General features: G+C 42.4%; 1 long non-coding RNA gene across 1 annotated transcript in view; it reads left to right on the top strand.

Annotated features, from left to right (window-relative positions):
- The first annotated feature begins 1,298 nt into the window (after positions 1–1,298).
- LOC138370608 (uncharacterized) overlaps positions 1,299–9,200 on the top strand; it is a 77,983-nt gene continuing 70,081 nt past the window's right edge. Inside the window, exon 1 of the long non-coding RNA XR_011230170.1 lies at positions 1,299–1,606. This is a non-coding gene — a long non-coding RNA (uncharacterized lncRNA). The remainder of the gene's footprint in view (positions 1,607–9,200) is intronic.

Below are 9,200 nucleotides of genomic sequence, written 5' to 3'. Positions count from 1 at the left end.
GCAAGTAGCACTGGCTATGGTGAGCCCGTAGTAGATTTACCCGGCGCAGGCGCACGGCTGTAACCTACGCCGGTTACCTTGCCTACGCCACTGAGCGTAGTCCAGCGGCGTAGGCAAGTCCTTTTATACGGGCTGTGACGTCATACTGGCGCGAATTCGGGTCTTTAGCTAACCGGCAGTATAACGACCATCATGGTTGTTTGGTGGTGGCGTCTGGACAACCGGCGACACTGTTGGTGCGCGGCTCTCGTGGAAGGTGTGGTTAGACAATACGTTTTGGCACGTATTGTTATTGTTTCTTGATGATGTTGAAGCATACGGATATTGCGGTCGAAAGGAATGAATTGAATTTTTCTTTATTATGCACCCCATATCCATCCCGTGGGCGATGGTGTAAAGGATTACAGAGGCACATAATCGGTTCAGGAACTGAACCCTCTAGTTCGTTTAGCTAAGCAAATAACAATCTTTTGACGCTAGTTACACAATTATTTATGTTATATATACATGTACACACTCTTATACATACATGTACATATATATATACGTATACATATATCGACAGGGAACAGGCAGAATCTGCTGTTATGCAGGAGATAACCGTATCAATATACATACACACACCTCTCCTTTGTTCAGACTTTCACTTTACTGTTCTGGTATTTCATTTATGACCTTTTCTTTTTTAGCAGGGATATTCCTGCTCGGGCCCTAAGCCTCTGGCTGGCCTAGTAAGTGTTACTTGTTTCTGTTTTACTTGGGCGGAGTATGAGTATTTATGACTTGTATGGTCGCTTGAGTAAGATTATGCCCCATGTGTTTAACAACTTCTTCAGCTCTGTTGAATCTAAGTTGAAATGTTACACATGTAAGTCGCCTGCATAGAATAGTTTTACTATGTGCTTGTTATACATTATGTTACTTTAATATAAACAGTAGAGGAAGAACTAGTGGTGGCGTAAGTGAATGATGGATTACTTATTGATACATGTTTTGCCAATATAAGTCTACCTGCTGAAATATATATATGAATCAGAAAAAAAATCAATGACGCATATATTATTAAAGAGTGTATGAGAAATGTGTGTTGATGATGCGATAGATGTAGTTGTTGTTTAGTGAGGGCGACCTTGCCAGCGCCCCGCGTAACTTGACCCAAGGCAGCAACGACGGCCTGGCCACACCAGCTGGGGACGAGAACCCCCTACTCCACACCCGCCAGGGGGCAACGCGGCTGGGGACGAGAACCACCGCAGTTGACAACTACTCTTATACTCTAATCCAAATATTCTCCTACCAAACACTTTAACTTCTCACTAACGAGCATGTTACCAATATACACACTTTGCTAAACTCATATTCAGTGTACTAGAATATACATGTATAACGCAGGAAGAGGATGAATACGATGATGATAAATTGATGAACAAGTCAAAAGGTGTTGTACCTGATCAAGTGATGGAAGAAGGAGCTCAGTGTACCTGTGGAGAGTGCGAGGGGAGGACGTTCGTCCCATGTGCTTGTGACTCCATTTTTTTTTTTATAAACGTGGATTTCTTAGTAGTTTGAGGATTAATTACCTTGGTTAATACGGGTCCGGTACTAGGTAAGTGTTTACTTTATACTGACAATCAACTTTTGCTTTAAACGTTCTTGAAGTCATTTGAATTTGGGAATTTCAATGCTGTATTTCCAAAAGGTTTAAATGTATAGGGATGGTTGGCCAGGGGTCAGTACTGGTGGGGTCACTACTGTTGGTCAGTACTGGTCCTGGGGTCAGTACTGATCCAGTGGTGGTACTGTTGGGGTCAGTACTGGTCCAGTGGTGGTACTGTTGGGGTCAGTACTGGTCCAGTGGTGGTACTGTTGGGGTCAGTACTGGTCCAGTGGTGGTACTGTTGGGGTCAGTACTGGTCCAGTGGTGGTACTGTTGGGGTCAGTACTGGTCCAGTGGTGGTACTGTTGGGGTCAGTACTGGTCCAGTGGTGGTACTGTTGGGGTCAGTACTGGTCCAGTGGTGGTACTGTTGGGGTCAGTACTGGTCCAGTGGTGGTACTGGTGGATCATATATATATAATATATATAATATATTATATATATAATATATTATATATATAATATATATTGTGCAAGTGTAGGAACCCATAGCCTCGGAGAAGAAAATAAAGAGTACTCAGAGAAGACCTTGTGGATCCTCACTGAACACATACATTCTTCTCCTACCACCTCTATTCTTTTTTTTGTGTGTGTGTACATATATAACTCACTTTATTTCAAAATGTAATTACACAAAAAGGGTTACAACATTGGTTACATGCAGGGTACAAGGCTACTTGTCACAGGTTGCAGAGTTCCTCCAGCTCCTCAGATGGCGGGCAAGAACCATGTATGTAGTGAGCATTTCCTCTCTGGATCGCCACACTAAGGTGTGTGTGTGTGTGTGTAATATATATTATTATTTATAATATACAGTTGTGATCAGCACCACCACCTAGCCTGAGTGGTATTGGATGGTGACTGGTATATTGGAGGCTAGAGGACCTGTCCGGTATTCTCCTGAACAAATTTATAATTGATCATAGATTTTGTTCTCTCGTTTTTCTGTGTTTATATTCTTTGTCACGAGTACATTCTGTGTTATGTCGTCGGGGATAACATTCGTGACTACGGCAAATATTTACATTCCGAACAAAACACACGTGCCATTGAAAGTGCACAAAGATTTAACCCAGACATCAAAAGTATGCGGTAATGTTATTGTGAGAGTTAGAGTTATGCTCCCCAGAGCTTCTAGAGTTACCCATCGCAGTGGAGGGTAGAAATAGCCTAAGCTAAGCTATCCTTTTGAGATGTATTTTGTGGTCTCGATAAACGTACTTGAACCCATCGCGGTTTGGAGATGATTAGTGTATAGGACCTTTCGTAGGTGTGAGCGGCCTTCGTGTGTATGTGTGTGGGGGGGGGGGGGGGGGAGCGATGATCGTTTTTGCGGTGTTCGTATCTGTGAAGAGGAGGAGGAGGGGGGGGGGGGAAGCGTTATGATCAGCTGGTCTCAATTTGCGCCTAGGACAATAAATAGCCAGTTTATCCTCATAAAAATTTCTCCTCGCCCCCTTTTCTTCCCCCCCCCCCCCCCCTCCCTTTCTGCTATATAGTCGTAATGGCTTGGAGGCACCTCTTGGGTGGCTTAATCTTTATCAATCAATCTCATTCACGTGAGGAAGGGGAGATTGCCGCTGTATGATAAAAGGCCTGAACACTAACATCAATACTCATGCGTTCTTTGGGCATATTGTTAATGCAGAGACTAATGATACACCAAGTAACAACATGGTGTCTCCTCCAGCTGTGTTCGGTGGGTTGGGGCCAGGAGTAGAGGCCCGGACCTGCGCCGCTGGCCCACAACAATTTCCTGGCTTTTGTTACTTGTGTAGTGTGATGACTTGACGGATGTGAGCTGCAACTTGGCCGCGATGCCAGGCGCTTACCAAGCATCTCTAAACCGTTATCATCATCATCATCATGTTAGACAAGTGAAACAATCATCGCGAATTATCTTGAGAAATGAGTTGTGTGTTCGCATCATAATAACAGGATGAGACACTTTAATTTCTAATAACGAACAGTAAATATATGACTGGTGAGTTAAAATCTTGTCTGAGAGACAGAGATAGTTATGACCCATCGGCTGAGTTATTTCACACTGAAGCGGAATTACCGACGAGGGAGGCAATGTGATCACTACCTGGATGAGGTTCTGGGAGTACTACTTCTCTCTCAGGGTGGACTTGATGGTAGTACAGTGTACTGAGCCTCTAGTCACTGATGCACCAACACCAGCTGGTCCTCTCCAGTTGGGACCTAAATAATGTACATGAATGCCCGAACCTAACCTTACCGAACACCCACGAATAGAAAACGGGACAGTACGTCGATTTTGCGAGCCGCTATGAACAACCTCTCCAACCGAATAATACATTGTATTTTGACGTATAAATCTCTAACGTCAAAATATGATGTACTATAAATCATAACGGCTCCCTAAATTGACGGGCTATAATGTGTTATATTCGTGGGTCCTCGGTCAGGTTACGTACGGGTAAGTTGGGACATTTTTATGACGCAACAAAATTGATGCATAGAAGTGGGACAGATGGACAAGATCGGTCACTGTGCTATGGCGGTATGTCCACTCACCGGATGAGTGGCGCTGTGAGTTATAACCCCGCTCCTGTGCCAGGTAAGTCCACTACGGGCTCACCATAGCCCGTGCTACTTGCAACTTTTTGTTCCCAGTAGCTGAATCTATAACAGTGGCGCTGCCCAATAAACTCGTCCCTCGGGGCAAAATTTAAATCGGTTACCGTTTTCAAGGTGGAGGGTCTCGTAGTTTGAAGGACGTTAGTATAAGTATAGCCTCAAGCGGGTGTACCATACTCTACTCCTAATTATATTAGTGCGGTGACACATTAAACTATGTTAATATTCTTATTTCTTGAGCAAGAGTGGAAGCTTGTGGCAAGGCTGGGACCGTTACCAGTCAACGGGCGGTGGTGTGCCCCATACCCTTCCCGTGGAGCGGTGGTGTGCCCCATACCCTACCCGTGGGGCGGTGGTATGCCCCATACCTTTCCCGTGGGGCGGTGGTGTGCCCCATTGTATTTGACGTGGGGCTATCTGGAGCAGGAACCAAGTTTCAGTCCCGCTCCTGTGCCAGATAAGTCCATCACGGGCGCACCATAGCCCGTGCTACTTGGAACTTTTAATTATGAAGGGCGACCGGCCAGGCAGTAGGCGTGAGGAGCAGCTCGGTGTAGACAGCTTGGATCAGTGGCCGCCGTCCGGTGCCGAGGCCGGAACACCACCTCTTCACCCCCGGATGTGTGGCCATTTCCTCCTTGATGACACCACCACAGTCCTGGAGGAGGGCGCCTCCTGCACATCACTACACCCACAGTAGTCTCTCGTTCGCACTTGTTTCCCTCATTTATTATGCACCTCCAATATTCATCTTGTGGGCGGTAGTGAAGGCTATACCCATCCTGTGGGAGGGAGAGGGGGGGGGGTAGTTATTATTATCTTTATTGACAAACGTTCATTAGAGTTTTGCGTAATCTGAGTGATTCAATTAGGTCTTGTTAGTTGAGGATAATGCTGGTATTCACTGTCACACAGGACAGAGGATCATACACAATCTTGAGGTTAGGGAAAGGGAGGTTATCTTGAGATGATTTCGGGGCTTTAGTGTCCCCGCGGCCCGGTCCTCGACCAGGCCTCCACCCCCAGGAAGCAGCCCGTGACAGCTGACTTAACTTCCAGGTACCTATTTACTGCTAGGTAACAGGGGCATTCAGGGTGAAAGAAACTTTGCCCATTTGTTTCTGCCTCGTGCGGGAATCGAACCCGCGCCACAGAATTACGAGTCCTGCGCGCTATCCACCAGGCTACGAGGCCCCCTATCACAAGACAATAGATCTAAATTGTAGGCTGAAGCACTATATATATATATTGTTATATAAGTGTGTGTTTTCTGTAAACTGTAGCATTGCAATAAAATCAAATAAAAAAAAATAATAGGGGTGGTAGGAGAGGAAAAGATTAAAGTATTCAGTGAGAATCCACAAGGTCTTCTCTGAACACTTTATTTTCTTCTTCGAGGATGTGGGTCCCTTTAATTAAACCAGTGGTGGTACCCCTAAATAAATAAATAAATAAATAAATATATATATATATATAATATAATATATATATATATATATATATCGTACCTAGTAGCCAGAACTCACTTTTTGGCCTACTATGCATGGCCCGATTTGCCTAATAAGACAAGTTTTCCTGAATTAATATATTTTTTCTAATTTTTTTCTTATGAAATGATAAAGCTACCCATTTCATTATGTATGAGGTCAATTTTTTTTTATTGGAGTTAAAATTAACGTAGATATATGACCGAACCTAACCAACCCAACCTAACCTAACCTAACCTATCTTTATAGGTTAGGTTTGGTTAGGTAGCCTAAAAAGTTAGGTTAGGTTAGGTAGGTTAGGTAGTCGAAAAAACAATTAATTCATGAAAACTTGGCTTATTAGGCAAATCGGGCCTTGCATAGTAGGCTGATAAGTGCGTTCTGGCTACTAGGTACGACATATATATATATATATATATATATATATATATATATATATATATATATATATATATATATATATATATATGTCGTACCTAGTAGCCAGAACGCACTTCTCAGCCTACAATTCAGGGCCCGATTTGCCTAATAAGCCAAGTTTTCCTGAATTAATATATTTTCTCAATTTTTTTTCTTATGAAATGATAAAGCTACCCATTTCATTATGTATGAGGTCAATTTTTTTTTATTGGAGTTAAAATTAACGTAGATATATGACCGAACCTAGCCATCCCTACCTAACCTAACCTAACCTATCTTTATGGGTTAGGTTAGGTTAGGTAGCCGAAAAAGCTAGGTTAGGTAGGTTAGGTAGTCGAAAAACAATTAATTGATGAAAACTTGGCTTATTAGGCAAATCGGGCCTTGCATACTAGGCTGAGAAGTGCGTTCTGGCTACTAGGTACGACATATATATATATAATATATATATATATATATACATATATATATATATATATATATATATATATATATATATATATATATATATATATATATATATATATATATATATATATATATATATATATATAATATATAATATATAATTATTATTATAATTATGATTCCAATCAACTGCATTAGACAATATACATGTTTCAATCTACGAATTTGTAAATCGAACTTTCTATTGTGCACTGCCACGCAAGGGGCAGGGATGGGTTCATAAGGGTTGCAGCTTAAAAATAATATATATATAAAATTATTCTTCGTTCTTTAACATGGACAAGCAAATTTAGGATAGATTGTTAGGGTGTCGTCCAGTACACCAGATTCAATGAAATGTTACACAGTTGGTGGTACAATAGGCCAGGAGGTCTAAAATCTTTTACGGTTTCACATTGAACAATGTAGTGTTCTAGCGAATGTCTAAAAGGTTTATCACAGTTTCTGGTAGTGGCTCAGCCTCACTAACCTGCCAGATGTGCCTATAGCCAAGGAGAATTCGCGCTATGACTACATCACATTGCCCGGTCCGGTTACTGTGCTTGACCATACAAATACCTAGGATTACAAAAGTTGCCACACTCCTATGATTAGCAGGGTTAATGGGTAATGTATTTATGGGGGAGATGTATTTTATAACGCCAATGGAAATTATTGAAGTCACAGGTGTCTGGTTGAAATCTGGAAACTATTTTTGAGGGAGGAAAATGATGCCGAAGGTGGAAGGAGAAATGTGGCCTTGATTGAAAATCGTAAACACTTGATCTTTGTTGCTTTTTGTTCTCATGTAACATATCTTAATTGTGACGTCACATCTCAGTCGTGGTATCAACTTTACTGTTAGTAAGTTACTGTTAGTAAGTATTTACAGTTAGTAAGTAAACCATCCTGGTAATCATTGGGACTCCATCTCAGTGAACTACAAAGAGAGAGGGGTAAAGGCTATCCAAACAGCAGCACTGGTAACGCGGGAAGCAACAACGGTTCCCGCCTTTGTAGCGCCAGCAGCGTTACTAAGGCCAGCACCAACATTAGCAGCCTCTTCTCTCAAGTTGCAGTAGGGTGATGGCGGCGGCGGCGTCCAACACAACGGCTTTCCTCCCCTATGACAACATGGCCGCCCTACCCTCAGGAAATGGTATCTTCCTGCTGCTTCACGCCCGCTACCCCTCCACCGCCACGCCCTACTATATTGCTACTATACCGAATGTTGTTGTTTTTAGATTCAGCTACTCGGAACAAAAGTTCCAAGTAGCACGTGAGCCCGTGCTACGGTGAGCCCGTAGTGGACTTACCTGGCACAGGAACGAGGCTGTGTATGTGTATACCGAAAGGTATAGGCACCGTTAGTAGTTCTGGTAGTAGCTCAGCCTCGCTAACCTGCCAGATGTGCCTATAGGCAAGGAGAATTCGCGCAATGACTACGTCACATTGCCCGGTCCGGTTACTCTACTGATCATAAAAAACCTAGGATTACAAAAGTTGTCACACTCCTAAGATTGTGACTAATACCTACTATACCGAATGATATAGTAGGTATACCATGGTATACCTACCTAAATGGTATATACCTACTACTACTACCTACCATACCAAATGAACCTTATTTCAACTCCTAATTACCTAGTAGTAAATAGATACCCGAGATTTAGGCAACTATTATGGGTCGCATCTTGAGGTACGTTAGTCGTTGGCCTAGGCCCAAGACTCCTGGAACCTAAGCCTTAGACCTAGAAGGACGTCTATAATATATATATATATATATATATATATATATATATATATATAATATATAATATATATATATATATAATATATATATATAATATTGTTTATAATGTGTAAATATTAATTTGTATTCCTATGGCATGCAACCTTCAACATAGCTTTATTATAAGAAGAAACAGCTGCAAATTGCAGTTCAGTATTAAAGAACAATAATTAAGAAAATCTCTAAAAAGCCTACCAAATTATAGCAGAAATTCAACCTTTGTGTGTGTGATATGTTTTAGTATACTTGGTATATCTCTTGACACTGAGGACTTTGAGGGGATGTGGAGGAAATAATGTTGCAAGTAGGGCATTATGAGTAGTGTTGGTGTGTGTAGTGTTGTGGGAGGTGTTGCAAGTAGGGCGTTATGAGTAGTGTTGGTGTGTGTAGTGTTGTGGGAGGTGTTGCAAGTAGGGCGTTATGAGTAGTGTTGGTGTGTGTGTGTAGTGTTGTGGGAGGTGTTGCAAGTAGGGCGTTATGAGTAGTGTTGGTGTGTGTGTGTAGTGTTGTGGGAGGTGTTGCAAGTAGGGCGTTATGAGTAGTGTTGGTGTGTGTGTGTAGTGTTCTGGGAGGTGGAGAGACGTGTTTAATTTATTGGCCAAGATATTCGTGACTTGGCCAATAGGAAGCTGGCTCACGATCCCTCACTTCCAGAGATCTCATTTGATGCGCACTGCCGGGGAGATCAATTGTTTTGGTCACGCTACTGGCAGCCTCCTGCCTTCCCTTCCATCCTTCCGTTCGTTCCGTTCGTTCGTTCCGTTCGTTCCGTTCCGTTCTTTCCGTTCCGTTCT

Source organism: Procambarus clarkii, chromosome 32, assembly GCF_040958095.1.
Source record: "Procambarus clarkii isolate CNS0578487 chromosome 32, FALCON_Pclarkii_2.0, whole genome shotgun sequence".
In the NCBI taxonomy this organism is placed as follows: domain Eukaryota; kingdom Metazoa; phylum Arthropoda; class Malacostraca; order Decapoda; family Cambaridae; genus Procambarus; species Procambarus clarkii.
This window is presented reverse-complemented; position numbering and strand designations above follow the sequence as displayed.